The following is a 17917-nucleotide window of genomic DNA, read 5'->3' on the forward strand; positions in this document are numbered from 1 at the left end:
AAAAAAAGACCTTCACAGGAAATACTCTTTCGATTTAACTAAGGCAGATGACATCTTTGATCATTTGCTTGCGGCCAACTTCCTTAAGTTACCAAAAGGGGTTAAAATTCTATCTCTTGATGAACTTAAAGGGAAAGTATATTGTAAATGGCATAATTCTTGGTCTCACTCGACTAAAAACTGTATTGTTTTTTGAGACAGGATCCAAGAACAAATTCGGAAAGGAAGTTTGAAATTCCCAGCCAAAGCTGAAAAGGCCATGGGGATCGACAGTAATCCATTTCTAGAAATTGGAGAGGTAGCAGCCAATGTCATAATGCCGGATTTTCAGAACCTGTCATTAAAAGAATTGGAAGAAGTCAATGTGCAGATGCATGTGGCCAACCAGACAATTATTAAGAAAGACACTGGAAATCTACCAGCTATTGGACAAGGTTTCTCACACCAGAAGGAAGACCCTAAGGAAGAAGCACTGGATGACGATTCCTTAGAAGCAGCTGTAATGCAGAGGATGTGTCCTAGGTGCAAACTAAGCTACAAGTGGTTGAAAGGACTTCCAATTGATGGGAAGCAATACTACAAGGATGTGCAGAGACGTCCTAAACCAACCAATGCTTACAATAAAAGGCCATATCCATCTGGTGTCAGGCAGCAACCATTGAGGGTTGAACCAACAGCTGATAGGATGCATTCCAAAGGCAAGAGACCTTTACATGAATCCAAGCCGCCTAATTATTATAGAATAGAAAGCAGTCATTTTGAGAGGAAAGGTTCAGTCTATGGGATCAAAGTCAGAGATTGGCCCCCTAGACCAGCCTCACGCAAGGCAGAAAGTGGACACCTTCATCGAAGGCCTGAGTTAGGCCTAAAGCATGAAGTCAGAATCAAGCAGTGGCCTTCGCAACTAGCTTCGAGGAAGGCTTCGAAGGAAGAAGAAAGTAGTTCAACGGCAAGGTCAGTAGGTTCGTAGGTACCTGGGGTCCCAGACTAGTTTGTAATGCAGAATAAACCTAGGGAGGTGTCTACCCAGAGAGAGGTTGCTGGAAACCAAGGTGTGATGGTCAAACCTGCTTTGGTGGCTCCAAACAATTGGGTCTTGCTTAAGCACCCAAAAACAAAGGAACCAGATATGGTCCCCGTGATTTCTAGATCACAAAGGAGAAAAATTCAGCGTAGGTACACTCAGTACCAGTGAGACCTGAAAAAGAATAGAGAGAGTTCTTCATTGGTACAGACAAAAGGAAAGAAGAATCCAAAGTCAGACTATACTCCAAAACCAACTTTACAAGGCAAAATGGGTTGCAGCAGAGAACAGTTGGCCAAAGTTCACTCTAAACTAAAAGCCAGAGAGAAGTCCAGTTTAGCGGGATTGGAGAAGGCATTGACGGAGAGTGACAGCGAGACAGAGAGAGAAGTTGGCTTAGGCCAAAAGAAAGAAATGGTTGAGGAAGAAATGTTCGAAGCCTTCATGGCTGAACAAACATTTCTGGTTGAAAAACCAGTCGTGACAAACCATTCAAAGGATGAAGTACCAGAGAGCAGCATGGAGGATGCTTTTGGAGTAACTGAACAAGGTGGCCAAAAGGAGAAGCAGACACAGCCAGCCATCCAATTTGGCTCAATGTCAGTGAACATGGTACACATATTACCGCATGAATTCCAAGCTGGAGATGAGAATCAAAAGGGGCAAGAAATTGACCCAATTCCAATCTCTAGCGAAGACTCACAAGTGAGTATGGTGCAGGACAATGTTTTAAAAATCGGACCGGTGAACGAACCGGAAAAAGGATCGGGTGGACGGGTCACCGGTTTAACCATCGGGTTGAACCGGAATTGAACCGTGACGTAATAAATATATTAAAATTATATTTAAATAAAAATATAAGCAATAAAATTATAAATTAAAAATATTAAAAATATTAAATTATCTTAAATATTTGTCTTAATATTTTTTTTACTGAAAAATATAATAATATATTTTGAAATATTATTAATTTCAATTTTGGAAGATGAAATCAAATATTTAATATTCCCTCCATATGATTTTAATTCAAATAATTTGATTGAAAGGAGAGCAAAATTTTTGGAGGGATATCAAAATTTCAATATTCCCTCCAATACATTTGATTGAATCCCACATGGATTTCTTGAGTCTTTTTGAAAGAATTTTTTTCTTATAAATAGGTGAAGACTTTCACAATAATTTCATCAAAACTCTTAATGGGATTCCTCACAAGAGGAGACCCTTAAAAAAGAGTTTTAAATTAAAATTTTCTTATATTCTTATATTTTATATATATATAATAAGAAAGAAAGAAAAGAAAGAAAAAAAAAAACTGAAAAAAAAAAAGTAGTTGGACCGGTTCGATCAACCCGTGACCGGGTCAACCAGTTCACCGGTTTAACCGGTGGGTTCACCGGTTTTCAATAAATAGTCTGTTTTTTGCAATTGGCCGGTTTAAGAGGGCTAACCGGACTGGAACCCCATCCGGTCACCGGTTGAACCGGTTGAACCGGCCGGCCCGGTCCGGGTTTCAAAACCTTGGTGCCGGATAATTCCGGAATGGTTACCCCAATGGAAACTGAATATGAGAGTGAAGAAGTGGTAAGTATTAACCTCTTGTATCCTTTTGAATATCCCTCGAACTCTATGACACAACATGTTAAGCCTTTGTATATTAAGGCTTTCTTCGATGGGATACAGTTGAACCGAGTCTTGGTGGATAATGGGACAGCGGTGAACTTACTACCGAAATCTTCTTTGAAGAAATTAGGGAAAAGGAATCCCAGGTTAATCCCAACCAGTACAACTATTGCTGGTTTTCCTGGAGACAAACAGATGGCCCAAGGAATTCTACCCATCAACCTGAGTGTAGGAACCAAGGACTGCATGACAGCGTTCTTCGTCATCGACAATAATGCTAAGTACAATGCTTTACTTGGTAGAGATTGGATCCACACTAACAAATGTGTGACTTCCTCTTTGCATCAGAAATAATGATGGCCCTAGGCAATGGAGAGACAGAGGAAATTGATGCAGATCCTCAACCTTTCATAGCCTGCGCAGACTTTGCAGAGGCCAAGTTGTATATTGAAGGAGTGACACCACTCAGTATACTGAGAAAATCTGATGGCTCAGCCGAAGTGACGGCTGATGAGGAAGTAACACACATGAAGCACTTAGTCTATGAGAGTGTTGATGAAGAGGTGGTTGTTAAAGATGACAATGATGCCTGGTTGTAGGCAGCAAGATGAAGCACCAGAAGCCAAGTCATTGGTTTTAATTAAGTTTTCAATATTGGATGTAAAGTCAATACTCCAGAAAGTGTAGGAGCAAGAGAAAGAAGCCATGATAATTGGCTACAAGCAGGAGCAGCAACAAGCCAGAGTTTTGGCCCTTGATAAGTACTGTGCATTGGACATAGAAACAAAAGTCCAGGAAATACAGGAAGAAGAAGCCTTGTGGATAGACTTTGTCTATGAGGAAGAGGGTAAAGAGGTTGAATCAAAGAACCTGGGAACAGAACACAGCAAGGGGATTGCTTCGAAGCCAGAAGGAATCAAAGAAGGAGCTCCAGTAAGTTCTCAGATACAAGACCCCTTAGAAGAAATAAATTTAGGGGAAGGTTCTGTACAACAACCCATTTATATAAGTGCTTGGTTGAATACTCTTGACAGGAACTAGTTGTTGGTTATTCTGAGGAAATATAAAGATTATTTCGCATGGTCTTATAATGAACTACCAGGATTGGACAGGTCATTAGTGGAACATAGGCTCCCTATGAAGCCTAACTTCAAGCCATACAAGCAAAAACCAAGAAGAATGGGTCCATAAGTGATTCAGAAAGTTAAGGAAGAAATTCTTAGACTACTCAAGGCAGGCTTTATTAGGACAGCCAGGTATGTTAAATGGCTATCTAATATTGTGCCTGTAGTTAAGAAGAATGGTAAAATGAGGGTATGCATTGATTTTAGAAACTTAAATCTAGCAACTCCAAAAGATGAGTATCTTATGCCTATAGTAGATTTGTTGGTAGATAATTCAGCAGGGCATCAAATTTTATTAATGATGGATGGGCACTCTGGTTATAACCAAATCTACATTGCGGAGGAGGATGTTCACAAAACAGCATTCAGATGTCCTGAAAATATTGGCACATTTGAATGGGTTAAAATGCCATTTGGTCTGAAGAATGCTGGGGCTACATATCAGAGGGCTATGAACACTATCTTTCACGACCTCATTGGAGGATATTTAGAGTGTTATATTGATGATATTGTAGTTAAGTCCCAATCTATGGAGGAGCATCTGTTTCACTTAGAAGCAGCTTTCGAAAGAATGAGAAAGTTCAAGTTGAAACTCAATCCTCTTAAGTGTGCTTTTGGCGTATCATCTGGAAATTTCTTGGGCTATGTAGTACACAAAAAAGGAATACAGATTGACCAGAATAAAGCCAAAGCCATCATTGAAGCCAAGTAAGAAGGAATTACAAAAGTTCCTTGGATAGGTTAATTTTCTTCGAAGATTCGTTTCTAACACTGCAGGAAAAACTAAAGTACTTTCTTCCTTGTTAAGGTTAAGAGATGAAGAGGAATTTGTATGGATAGCAGAGCATCAAATTTTTTTCGAGGGAATCAAAGCCTACTTGGCCAACCCTCCAGTGCTGATGCCACCAAAGGGCGATACGCCTTTGAAGTTTTATATAGCTACAGCAGAAGATTCATTGGGAGCTTTCCTAGCCCAAGACAATGAAGAAGGCAAGGAGCAAGCTGTTTATTACCTTAGTAGGTTTTTAAATTCTTGTGAAAGTAAATATTCAGTTGTAGAAAAGCTTTGCCTTGCATTGTATTTTGTTGCAATGAAATTAAGATATTATCTTTTGCCTACAACTGTCTTGGTAATTGCAACCACAGATTTGGTTAAGTATATGTTATCTAGACCTATGTTGAGGGGAAGAATTAGCAAATGGGTATTAGCCTTGTCAGAATTTCATTTAGAATATGTTTTCCAAAAGGCAGTGAAAGGACAAGTTTTAGCCAATTTTTTGGCAGACCATCCATCTCAAACAGAGAGCCAAGAGATAATGGAACTTGGTATGGCTAGTGTTAAGCCGTGGCAAATGTGGTTCGATGGATCGAAAGCCAATGGCCTAACTGGAATTGGTATAGTGATTAAGTCACCACAAGGAATAGAAACCACACATGGTTTCAGAGTGGATGAAACTACTTGTTCTAATAATCAAGCTGAATATGAAGCCTTGATAGTAGGATTGGAAATTCTTATTGGATTACAAGTACATGCAGTTGACATATTTGGAGATTCTCAATTGGTGGTTAACCAAGTGAAAGGGATTTTCAAATGTCAAAGTATTTTCAAATGTCAAAGTATAAGCATGTTGCCATACTATGTTGTTGCATTACATCTGCTTTCTCAATTTCAAATAGCAAATGTAACTCATGTCCCAAGATTCTTGAATAATAGAGCTAATGATGTGGCTCAGAAAGTTTCGAATTTCAAGAGGAGGGATAATATTCAAAGGGACATAAGTCAAACAACATACCAGAAATCTATACCACCCTTAAATAAAAGGAATGTGGTCCTGGAAGTCAATCATAATGATTTGCAAGAACAAGATTAGAGGCATCTAATAATGCAGTACTTGGCTGGCCCATCCTCAAAGGCCAGCAGAAAAATTAAATTGCAATCTATGTAATACATCATATATAACAATGCTCTTTACAAAAGGGGGGGAGATGGTCTATTGCTGGAATGCTTAGGCTCAAAAGAAGCATTAACAGCTATGGCTGAGGTTCATGAAGGCATCTGTGGTGCTCATCAGCCTGGTGTGAAAATGAGATGGCTGCTTCGAAAGCATTCCTACTATTGGCCAACTATCCTTAAAGACTGCATAGAATATGCAAAGGGTTGCCAGGCATGTCAAAAGCATGAAATAATAAGGCATGTGCCCATAACTGACCTGCATGCAGTAGTAAAGCCTTGGCCATTCAGAGGATGGGCCATGGATATGATGGGAAAAATACACCCACCCTCTTCGAAGCATCATTGTTTCATTCTAGTGGCTACTGATTACTTCACCAAGTGGGCCGAAGCTAAGCCATACAAGGCTGTAAACCAGACTGAGGTCATTGAATTCATTAAGGATTTAATCCATAGGTTTGGCATCCTACAAACTATAACTATTGATAATGAGACTGTGTTTGATGGGAAAATGGTGAGGTCTTTTGTGGCAGAGTTTGGAATTAGCCTTGTTAATTCCACTCCCTATTATGCACAAGCTAACGGCCAGGCTGAATCATCCAATAAGTCCTTGAAGAAAGGAATACAAAAGGTTGTGGAAGACAATCCAAAGGATTGGCATAACTTATTGTTGGATATATTGTGGGCTTATAGAACTTCCCCAAGGTCAAGCACAAGAGTTACTCCTTATGCCTTAATGCATGGGCATGATGCTGTATTGCCTGTGGAAATTAATGTTACGTCTTTGAGGGTAAGATGCCAAGATCAGCTAGATCCTGAGCAATACCATCAGAGTATGTGCTTGGAATTAGAAGGAATAGATGAAGCCAGAATTCTGGCATTAAATAGCATTCTTTTGCAAAAGAAGAAAGCATCAAAAAATTACAATAAGAAAGTCAAACACATTGGCTTCGATGAAGGTGATTTGGTGTGGAAAACCATACTCCCAATAGGGGTTAAAAGCCATAAGTTTGGCAAATGGTCACCTAACTGGGAGGGGCCATACCAAGTTCATAAAGTCCTTCCTTTTGGAGCATACCATTTGAGAAATTTGAATGGATATGTACATCCTAAAAAGATTAATGGCAGGTATTTGAAGCCTTATTTTCTAACTATACGGGAAACACAAGGAGAAAAATAAATGCCAAGTACAAGAACACAAAAATACTCAAATGATAAATAAGAATTTGTTTTTCATAAAGAGTTGAATACATTCTGCTATAAATTGGCCCAAAAATCATTACAATGCCTCAGTTGTTCTTTTACAACAGATGTTCTAGTTTTAAAAGATGAAAACAGCTGAATGGTTGTAGACATTTCTTGCTTTCGATCGGCCAGTCCTTGGTTGGTGATCAGCAACTTGGTATCAGCTCGGGCTAAGGCCTGGTTGACTACAGATAATTCCTCCTCAAGTTGAACCTTCCTCCCCAGTAGTTGAGTGCGAAATTGGGAGACAGAGGAATGTTGTCCCTTCAGCTCTGATATCTCAGCATGTACTGTTGAAACAAAGTCCTGATCTCTGATCAATTTCTCTTCTGTAGCCTTGGCAGCACAACAAATATTGATGTAGAAGTTAATAGTAGCTGCTGCCTGACATAGATGACTTGAGACAGACATGCCGGATTGCTCAACAATTTTGCAACACTGAAGGAAGCCATTCCTTATTATAGGTCTCTTTAGGGCCTCGAAAGGAATCCTTGAAAAAGATATCAATAGTTCCAGGCAGTTGTCCAAATTTATCAGAGGTGTAGAAGGCTTACTACTGGAAGAAGGACTCTAAAAAATTTCTAGTAAAGAGTCAGCCAAAACTAATGGCTCAGCTTCATCATTAGCTATTGGAGAAGTAGAGGGCATGTCAAAGAGACTGGCTAGTCTCGCTTAAAAGATATCTACCTCAACCGTGGACATGGGGGGTGCAGAAAGGGTAGTGGTGAAAGGCACAGAGGACTGCATGGGGATAGGAGAAATAGATGGAGCATCTTCAGCAGTCTCTATGGTCTTAGCCACCAATAGGTCAAGAGAAGAAGGGCTGGAAGTAGGTAAAGGTAATAAACCATGGGTTGGAGAGCTACCAGCACCCTCTGAAGGGGAATCGACTACCATCAGAGATGGAGCAGCAGGTGGAACTTCCTTAGGAGGAGGGGGAAGAGCAAGGCTCGAAAGAGAAATGAATTAAGGTAGATCCAAAGACAGGTAAGGAAGATATGGATTTAATCCAAAAGAAAGAGATGCAGGAATGCTTGGCCTCAAGGAGGACACATTGAATGTAGGCCTAGGAAGTGGGAGCATCATCTGAAGATTCCTCACATTTTGCATCTGTTCAACTTCAATTGGAACTGAGGGAGTCCTCATTGGAAAAATAGGCTCAGTAGTTGTTGCTGCAAAAGAAGAGAAGCACCAAGAATAGACTCAGTAATGTCAGGTTCAACACCAAAATTTGATAAGAAGGAAATAGTAGAGGCTTGAAAGAAGTTACTTGTTTCAAAAGTGATAGTAGCAATGGGAGAGCTTCGAAGAGAGTAGTGCTCAGCAATGTGTTGCCTTCTTACAGCCTCCCTCTGGATTGCATTAGCAGTAGCAGCTTCATCTCTTAAGAATTGCTGCTGCCATCTCTTCTCAGCTTTCTCAAAGACAATTATGGCCTTGGAATGTTCTTGTTCCACTGCCTTAGCAGCCGCCTCATGAATAGGGTCTTCGACGAAGTCAGAAGGAGAGACAGTCGTTTTCCTTCTTTTCCATATTGGTGCTGGCGTTTCCTGTTCTTTCTCAACCTCTCTCTCTTTAAGATGGGATTCAGACTCTTCAGGGGCAAGTTCTTTTTCTGCTACTTTGGTAGCTGTCCCAGGAATAGGGTTTTCGACTGAATCAGCAGAAGAGGTAGTCATCTGTTTCCTCTTTTTCCTCTGCAATGGTACCTCATGTTCTTTTTCAATCTCCCTCTCTTTGGTGTGGGATTCAGATTCTTCAGGAGTAAGTACCAACTTTCTTTTCTTTTTCTGCTATTGTTTGTCCTTAAGAACGGCTAGAATTTCAGTCCTCTTAGGAGATTCTTCTTGTGGAGATCCTGCACCAAAATGTATGAGTGTAAAGGAAGCAAACAAAAGAGTCGAAAAGAAAAATGACCTGAAATTACTTACCCCTTTTTAAAGTAGCTCTAGTGATTCTAGCTGGAGGGGGTGAGGCTGCAGGAACAGTCTGGGCAACTGTGGAAAGAGAAGGCATGTTCTCAGCTGTTGTTGATTTAGCCCTAGAAGGCACTCATAACCCTATCAGTAAATCGTGAGGGTGTGCTGATAGGCGCACTTCCATGTTGACTGATCACCAGTTTTGGAATCTTTTCAAAACCAAGCCATAGGGAAGAAAGGGGACAAATGTGAACTCATATAATTCTTTCAACAGTCTGAATGTAGCTGCCTCTAGTTTTGATCTGGGTGTTCTCAGGTCTCTGGCTGTAAGATGGACATTCGAGAGACTGCAAAATGGAACAGAAATCCCCTGAGTAAACCCAAATTGCCTGGCAAACTGAGAAGGGCAATACACCTCAGCTATACATTTATAAGCTCGAGGGTTTAAAGTGCCAATAAACAGCTCACTTGGTAGCAAAATAGAAGCCCACATATCTTTGTGAGGTGAGGTGGAACATTCTTTATCAGCCAAAAAGGTTTGCAGCCAAGCAGGTCCTTTGCTGGCATCAAAGGGACAAAAGAATGTGGGAGATGGAGAAATAGGGAGTTGGTGAAAAAAAGTGAGGTAATAAGCAAAGGAAGTAGGATAAAGGACAATCCTAGCATACTTCTCCCCATAAGTGCTAGGATCCTGAATAAGGAATCTTAAGCATTTGGGATGCAAATCAGTGAAATAGGCGAAGAGCCAAAGTTGGAGCACCCAAAGGGGACCCCTTTGGTTTACATCGAGAGGTTTCTCACAAAATTGGGAACATGCTCTATAAACATGGCCTAAGAGGTAAGGAGCCAGGGCTATATGTTTTTTCAAAACAAGTGCCTTCGCAAGTGGAGCAAACTCAGGCATAATCCTCTGAGATGATGTACAAAAAGAAATTTACACAACCAGTACAAAATGAAGGAAAAAATTTCTCTATCCCTCACGGGACCTACCCTTTTATTTTCGGCCTTTACAAAATCACTGTAGGAAGAGTTTAAGGGTGAAAGGAAGAACTTAACAGAGAGGTCTGGATAACTGGGAGTGAAAGGAGAGCCAAGGGGTGAAAGCCTTAAAAGATGGCAAATATCCAGAACGGTGGGAGCCATCATGCCACACCGAAATTGGAAAAAATTGAAGGCCATGTTCCAAAAACAAAGAGTAGAAGGAATCAAGAAAGGGTCTTCAGGAATGATAAACCTGGAAAGACAGAGGGCATCGAGAATACAGAGCTCTTGCATGTCGTCTTCTCGCGCAGGTACAACTCTATCATACCATTCTTCCCATTCAGCTCTCAATGTTGGCCAGCAACGATGAGGACGGGTCACCCTCCAATTTCCCCAATCGAGCCCTCCTTCATAGAGAAGAAAATGGTCCTCCAGCCAAGGGTATAAAGCTGGAAGTTGAGCAGGAGCCTCTCGAAAGATGGGGCCCAAGACGTATTCTTGTTTGTTGCTGTGGCGAGGAACGAAGAGACGACCGTCTATGGCGCTTGACTCACCAGTTGTTAACTTGGCAATCTCTTCATCAATGCATTTTTTCAAAGCCATGGTTGGGCTTATACGATCACCAGCAAGCATTTTGAGAGAAGAAGAAGCCATTGGTGATAAGCAGCAAAGAAGAGGCAAGAAATAAGGGCTTAACAGAGGAGAAGGGTTTGTGTGTTGAACGAGCGAGTGATTTCAGAGCACGAAATAAAAGGGTTTTAAAAGCCTTTGTGTCTGGAAAATATATCGCGTAAATTGTTAAGTGCTAAAAGTACAAATACAAAGAGTTTCCTTCAATATTGATACTTTTGGAGGGAAAAACACAGCCCAGATGATAATACCAGCTTCGAAATAAAATATTTGGCTTCGAAAATAGATTTTGGCGCCAAGAGTCAAATAACAACGGCTTCAAAACTACGAAGCCGGCTTCGAAGTACATTCCGTACCTAATGGATGCAAGAATGCTCAAGTATTCATTTACTTCAAAGGGATTAAAGACCTGTTTTAGGTTTCTCACTAAAAGTAATGTTCTTCGAAGCAAGACTTGTGATCCCTTAAGGGTGGGAATTGCTGTTCGAAACATCAAAACCAATAATTGGTTTGTATTCAAGAAAGATGTTTTTTCTAGACTAAAACAGTGCAGCCCTAAAAAGGAGCTTTCATATTTTTTTTTTTGAAAAAAATGGACTGTTATTCTAAGGAAAAAATGGTCAATTTAAAACTGATTGATCATACTGACCATGACCATATGTTGGTTATGATCGAAACAAGCTTTAAGGAGTAAGATTGTTAAATTCGAAGCACCAATTTTAAATAAAAAATCAACAAAAATTGTTAACTATATTCCATAAATTGGACAAGTTCATTGTTGGTTCTTTTAGTGTTTCATTTAAAACAATCGAGTCCAAGTTCGAAGGATAAGCTTGTTCAGTTCAAAGCTCTGAATTTACTTTTAAAATACAAATGGAGACAAGATCAAACCATACCAAACAAAGAAAAAGTCTTAGTGGTATTAAAAACCAAAGTAATTACATCGAATGGCCCTATTTGGGTACAAACTCAAGCTCATAAAAATAGGGAATGAAATAAATGACAAGATCATGAAAGTTAGTCCAACAATGATTAATGAATTTCTGTTCTTTCTTTATTCTATCCTCTATTTCTTCTAACATTGGCTGCATGAGTTGATGTGCTCTCACTTCGTAAAAGAGCTCTTCAGTCTTTATTTCGAATGCTGTTTCTCTTAATCCTTGTTCTAATTCGTCTATCTCTAAGTCATCCCAGTACGCAGAATCTTTGTTTTTGAAATTATCAAATTCTTCAATGAAGTTCTCTGCTTCGTACTGGGCATGAATTCGAATGGATGAAAGTTGGTCTAAAGATTGTGTGGTGGCCATAGAGGTCCGATGCTAGTGGAGAAGCAATGGAAGTTGGTCCAAAAACATGTGAAGCTCTGCTTGGGCGAGGGGATTGAGAACATGTCCCCGAGTCAGAATATCACAAGCCCATCGAAGGTTCTTGAAAGGGACTTCGTCCTCAAGAACATTGAATGGAAAGTGAGAAAAAGCCACGAGCAAAAGTTGAGCTTGCTTCCGTTCAGCTGGAGTAGGGAAAGGTGGAGGCTTGTAGGGTGGAAAGATCTTATCTGCGGAAAGGGCAAGCCTCAATCTCTCTGTCCAGCAAGGATTTAACGGAGGGGAAGGTGTGGATGTTTCTATTTCAAGAGATGGAACAAGGGTAGAAGGAACAAGGGCATTAATATAATCGAGCCAGTCAGAAGAGCAAATCTTTGCCTTCTGGGCTAAGAATGATGGATTGTACCCTTGCGCCTCTTCTAAGCGTCAGGCGGGGTGCACTATCTTTGTAGGTATGTAGGATGTATACCATGCCACAAGCAGATTCTCCTCCAAACTGCGTCGATGGTCAATGGGCACATAGGGATAGACCACCGAGCTTCGCGCATAAGAAGGGAATTCTAAAGGGTCAGTAAATTCTACAAAGTGATGGTTGATTCGTTTCCTCAAATCACAGGCCTCAGGTTTTGACCAATTTGTCCAGTCGAAAGCCCTGGGAGAGGAAGAAGTCGCAGCCTTGTCCCATGCAGAGGGTTGTGAAGAAGAATTTCCCATGTCTATATTTGCAACTTTCTGAATCAAAGGATTGAGAGTAGTTTGTTCGTAGTCTAAGGGTGAGTCAGAAGAAGAACTTCCCATGTCCATATTTGTGAGTTTCTGAATCGAAGGATTAAGGGCAATATGTTTGAAGTCCAAGGGTTGATAATTTGCAAAGGCATCTATGACCTGAATATAGAAAGGTGGGTAAAGGTGACTAATTAATGCATGGAGGTTCTTTCGAGGAGGAACAGCATCGTCATATGACTCTTCGTGTGTTCGATCATTGGAGAAGAAAATTGATTCGGCCATAAAATGTATCAGTCTGTTCGAATGCTAAGGTGGTAGGGGGTTCAAAAGATTGAAGGAGAGTTTAATGCAGATAGTAAATGACAATTGCATTTATGGGAAAATGCAAAACCCATGCACGTTCTAAGACGTGGGAAAAAGACCTTGATCCACTAATATCACCAAGTATTGGGTATATTAGTGTGGGGGGTAATGTTGGCTACATATTTTGTACAAGCCAATTACAATTCGACGCATGGCAAAGTAAGGGTTGTACGGGAAGACTATTCAAATCTTTGATCTTGATCGTACACGTATCAGTTAATGTTGGTTGTTATGAGATCTGAGTAGCAGTGGATCAGCAGAGAGATACAAAGTGATGTGGCATCATCGGTTACTCATATTTGAATTCAAATTTAGGAGGGAAGCCTAACTGCAAGTGATGGCATAATGGAGCTAATCTTGAGGCAACATGATCAGCGATCATGGAGGAGCAGTTCGACGGTTGAAAATACAATTCGATAGTCATCCTTAAGCAGCATAAATAGCAGAGAAGGCTCCAGAAAAGACGCCCAGACTCAGATCCAAAAACCAGTCTTATTCTACTTTAATTAGTTTTATATTTCCTGTTTTTTACATTCCAGTACTTTAAATTCTATACTGCACTTCATTCATAGGAGTAGTTTCAAGTAGATTGTGCTGTAAACCTCTACGAGACTGGGTTTGAATCATTGTAAGTTTTTCATTCTAATGAAATGCTTCAGTTGTTCTTTATTTGATCGATATTTTGCTTAATTCTCCTAAATCAAGCCACCAGTAAAAGTCCTCTTCATTGAGGTTGAGAGAACTAAAATACAATCGTTTGATAATTGGTTGGCAATTAAATTTCTGTAAGGACTAATTGATCCTTGCTGGCACGCTCGCAATTACAATAATAACCTTCGAAAGCCAAAAAGCCAACAAGTTTGTTAGCTTTTTATTTGATACTTGAGTTTGGATTATTTTGATTATTTTTTTTTTAATTGTAAACTTTGTTATATATATATATATTTATGTAAATTTTATGTCAAATTCAAAAAATAAAAATAAAAATAAAAAAGATGCTCAGACCATAAATTTAAATTTGGATTTCTTTCGCCCAAAGATCTATGCGCTAAAATACTATGTCCATAAGTACATGTTTTTAAAAAAAGGTTCAAATTACCCATTCTATAATCACGGACCTATTTATTTATGAATAATGTTTTGTAACTCAAAATTTGTGGCTCGAATGTGCCAAACTTACGTGCCCATACATCTCCCTTTATTTGTCTCCCTCTCCCTCAATACATTATCCTCACTCTCATCTCTTTCAAGATTTGCACCATGGTCGTTCTCCACCGACGATCGCTGTCCACCATTCTTCATCGGCAACCACCGTCCATCAGCAGCAAATTCAGCACACAAAAAAAGCAGCAATTTCAGCACAAAATAACAACAAAATAGCAGAAAAAAACATCATCAACAAAAATAGCAAAACAACAACAATTTCAGCACCAAAACGATAGCAATTTCAGTAGCAAAACATCAGCAATTTCAGCACCAAAATAACAAGAAGAATAGCAGTAAAACAACACCAAAATAGTAGCAATTTGAGGAAAAACAAGACCAAAACAGGAGCAAGAAGGATTTTCTCGTTGGGGCTCTAGTTCGCGGTGTAAATCTTGAAAGAGATGAGAGTGGGGATGATGTGCTGAGGGAGAAGGAAAGAGGGAGATGATGTGCAAAGCTCTATTTTTTTTTTTTAGCTAATCTGAGATATGATTTTTTTAAGAAAAATCAAACCCACTTCGGTGACCTTATTCTTCCTCCTTTCTCTCTTTCTAAAAACTACCAAACCCACTCCGGCAACCCTTTTAACCGTGGCCCTCACAAACGATGGTGAAATGAGAGAGAATACCACCCATCGAAAAACGGAGAGAGAGAGAGAGAGAGAGAGAGAGAAGACCACACCCACCTACCGACAAGCCCTTCTCCCTTCTTCTTCTCTGTCACGAACCAAACCTGCCCCTATAGATTTAGCGTCGTAATCGGCCAGTAATTCTTAGATTACCAAAGGCCTCTGAACATAATAACTCATAATTAAGGGTTACAGAAGATATTATAGAAACATACATAGTCTAATGAGTTGCGGAGACATACATGGGACATAATTTTTTTAAAAACTTCATACACATATACATAACATCATAATGCAGTAATCTTACGTTACATTCATTATAGATATAGCCAAAAAGGACTTAGCCCAATATATGGATAACAGAAAACTTGTTCATAATTCAAAAGAAAACGAAGCTTTTTTATGTTCACAAAAATATGACTACAAGGCGTATGGAACCACCTCGGGAGACACAAAGGCTAGCTGATCATTAAGCCTGGTCACACACTTGACCACCTACATATATAGATATAAATGGTGAGCAAAGCCCAGTGAATAATAACAAAGTAAAGAATTTAATGAATGATGTCCCATATCAGATTTCAAATCAGAAACAGATTCATATTCACATACTTTCCAGAAATCATCAGCAGGTGTTTGTTGTACATTTAGCTATCATGACATTTCAAATTCACATAGTCGGTACCGACAATCATTAAGGTTCATATATTGCACATAAGTAGCCATGGTATTGTTACCCCCAAGCGAGGGTCACGTGAATATAAGCCTCGGTATTGTTACCCCTGGGCGAGGGCCACGTGAATATAGACCTCAGTGTTATTACCCTCGGGCAAGGGCGACATGATTATGAACCACAGTATTGTTACCCCTAGGCGAGGGCCACATACGTATTGACCACAGTATTCTTACCCCCGGGCGAAGGCCACGTGAATGTAAGGATACCACAAATATATTTCAAAAAGATGGACATTCATTCATGATTCATAAAAAATAGCATTTTAGAAAATAGATCGTATCATATCAGTCAGAAAATGCTTATAATTAAACATAGCTTTACAGAGTTATTACTCACAAATGGCTCCAAGCAAACACACAGAGTAGACAACTCAGGTAACTTGCGCGCGTGACCTACATAGATACAGAACGAATACGTACAGAATTACACACCCAGAATCATAACTTAGTTTTCTCTTATTTTGGTGTGTTCTACTTTTATTCCTCATTATTCTGGCTTAATTAGGGCTTAGAAATGTCTAGGATGAAATGAGGATGCCAAAATGCATTTGCAAACACTTGGTCAAGAATTCTGAAAATAGGGGTCCCGCTCGAGCACAACTTTCTTCGCTCGAGCAGACATGAAAAATGTGAGTAGTCGTTTGAGCGTAACTTCCTTCGCTTGAGCGGTCTGTAAACTTTGCAAAAGTACTAGTTGCTCGATTTTTCGCTCGATGCTCGCTCGACGCTCACTCGAGCATAAGACTCAGGTCCTCGCTCAAGCACAACTCTTGTCGCTCGAGCGGTCTGCAAAAAGGTGAAACTTCTGGGAGCTTGCATTTCATGCTTGAGCGAACTTCTGGTCGCTCGAGCAGAAGTGTTAGATCACAAAGTGGTCGCTCGAGCGGAGAAGCAGAATCTGGAATTTCCAGATTGCACTTCCTAGCTCAAAACTCGGGTTCAACCCTTCAAAACACAACTCTTGGGCCCCAAAACTTGAAGAAACAAGTCTAAACTTGAAAAACATAAAGAATTAAAAATCATTTCAAGAAATCAAGGCCCATAAGTGTGTCAATTATACAGACTCAAGCTTGAATTGTGAAAACATAACATGAATATGACATGCATGGAGTGATTTAAGCTCCAAGTTTCTAAATCACGAGCAAATGTGATGTTTAGATCAAAAACTTGTTGAATTCCTTAAACAAAACCAAGATATGGACATGCATGTGGAAATCCTTGAAAATCAACTTACAAAATTATGAGAATTAGGTATTCATGCATGTGATGCTTTTCTCTCCTACTTCCTTAGTGCAATTTATGTAACCCATGTCCCAATTTCTTAAATGCATGTACTAACCAAGTAAATTACAAGACTAGAGGCTTGATTGATTACCTTAGATGCTTAATGGTGTTCTAGAGGTTCAATTTCTTGAGTTTCCAAATCCAAACCTTCAACTCTCTACAAGTCCTCTTCCAATTCTTGAGTTCAAACACTCTTTCTAGGCTCCCCTCACACTCTTCCACATTTTTGCTCTCAAAGAGATAAAATGAGAGTGTAAAAATGCACTCTAGAGCCCACTCATGCCTTATATAGGCTTAATTATGGAGGCTTAATTAATGGTTAATCAATTGACATTATTTACTCTAATTTAATCGTTCCGAATCGAATTTCAATCGACCCTACCATAAATTCCTAAAAGTGCCAATTAGCAAGTATACTAAGTCAATTTCATGATTGGATGTTGATAAGGCCTTCAATTCACAGGACAGAACTAAAAATACAAACAGATATTTCTACGATAGACAGATAGAAACACAAATAATGCAACACATATGTAGTGAAGTCAGAATTCCATCTTAATTACTTATTAACATCCTTAATCATGGTTTAACAGTTAAGCGTGGATCAGGGTTGTTACATTCTACCCATTCTCCTTCTCATTCTCCTTCTTCTTCTCCGTCTCCGATATGGTTAGATTGCTGCTTTCTATTTGACCAGTAAAGCCATCTTCGGCGTCCTCTCTTCCTCTTCATTCTTCCCTTCCTCCTCCTCTTCCTTTTCATTCTTCTCGTCCTCCTCCTCTTCCTCATCCTCTGTTCCTCATTGTCTTCCCTTTCTCTCACTGTCACCTCACCTCTCTGTTTGTTAGGGTTTGTTTCTCAAATGTTTGAGAGAGAAATGATAGGGAGAAGGAAAAAATAAAAAATAAAAGGTGCCAAAACGACATCATTCGAGGCATTCAAACCATTCGGCCAACGAATTTTTAAGCTACCCAGCAGAATTGTTTATTTATTTGGTTTCATATCTCTTATATGTTCAAAATGAAATCCATCCATTACACTTTCTCTAAATCCCTAGTTTTTTCTCTCTTTAAAACCTCACCACCGACGATGGCCGATATGACTTCTTCAACTCCTCCCTTCTTGGCCCGCACTACTTTTGTGGCAAAGAACTCCT

The sequence above is a fragment of the Camellia sinensis genome, chromosome 12 (genome assembly GCF_055761805.1).
Source record: "Camellia sinensis isolate YWXY chromosome 12, ASM5576180v1, whole genome shotgun sequence".
Lineage (NCBI taxonomy): Eukaryota > Viridiplantae > Streptophyta > Magnoliopsida > Ericales > Theaceae > Camellia > Camellia sinensis.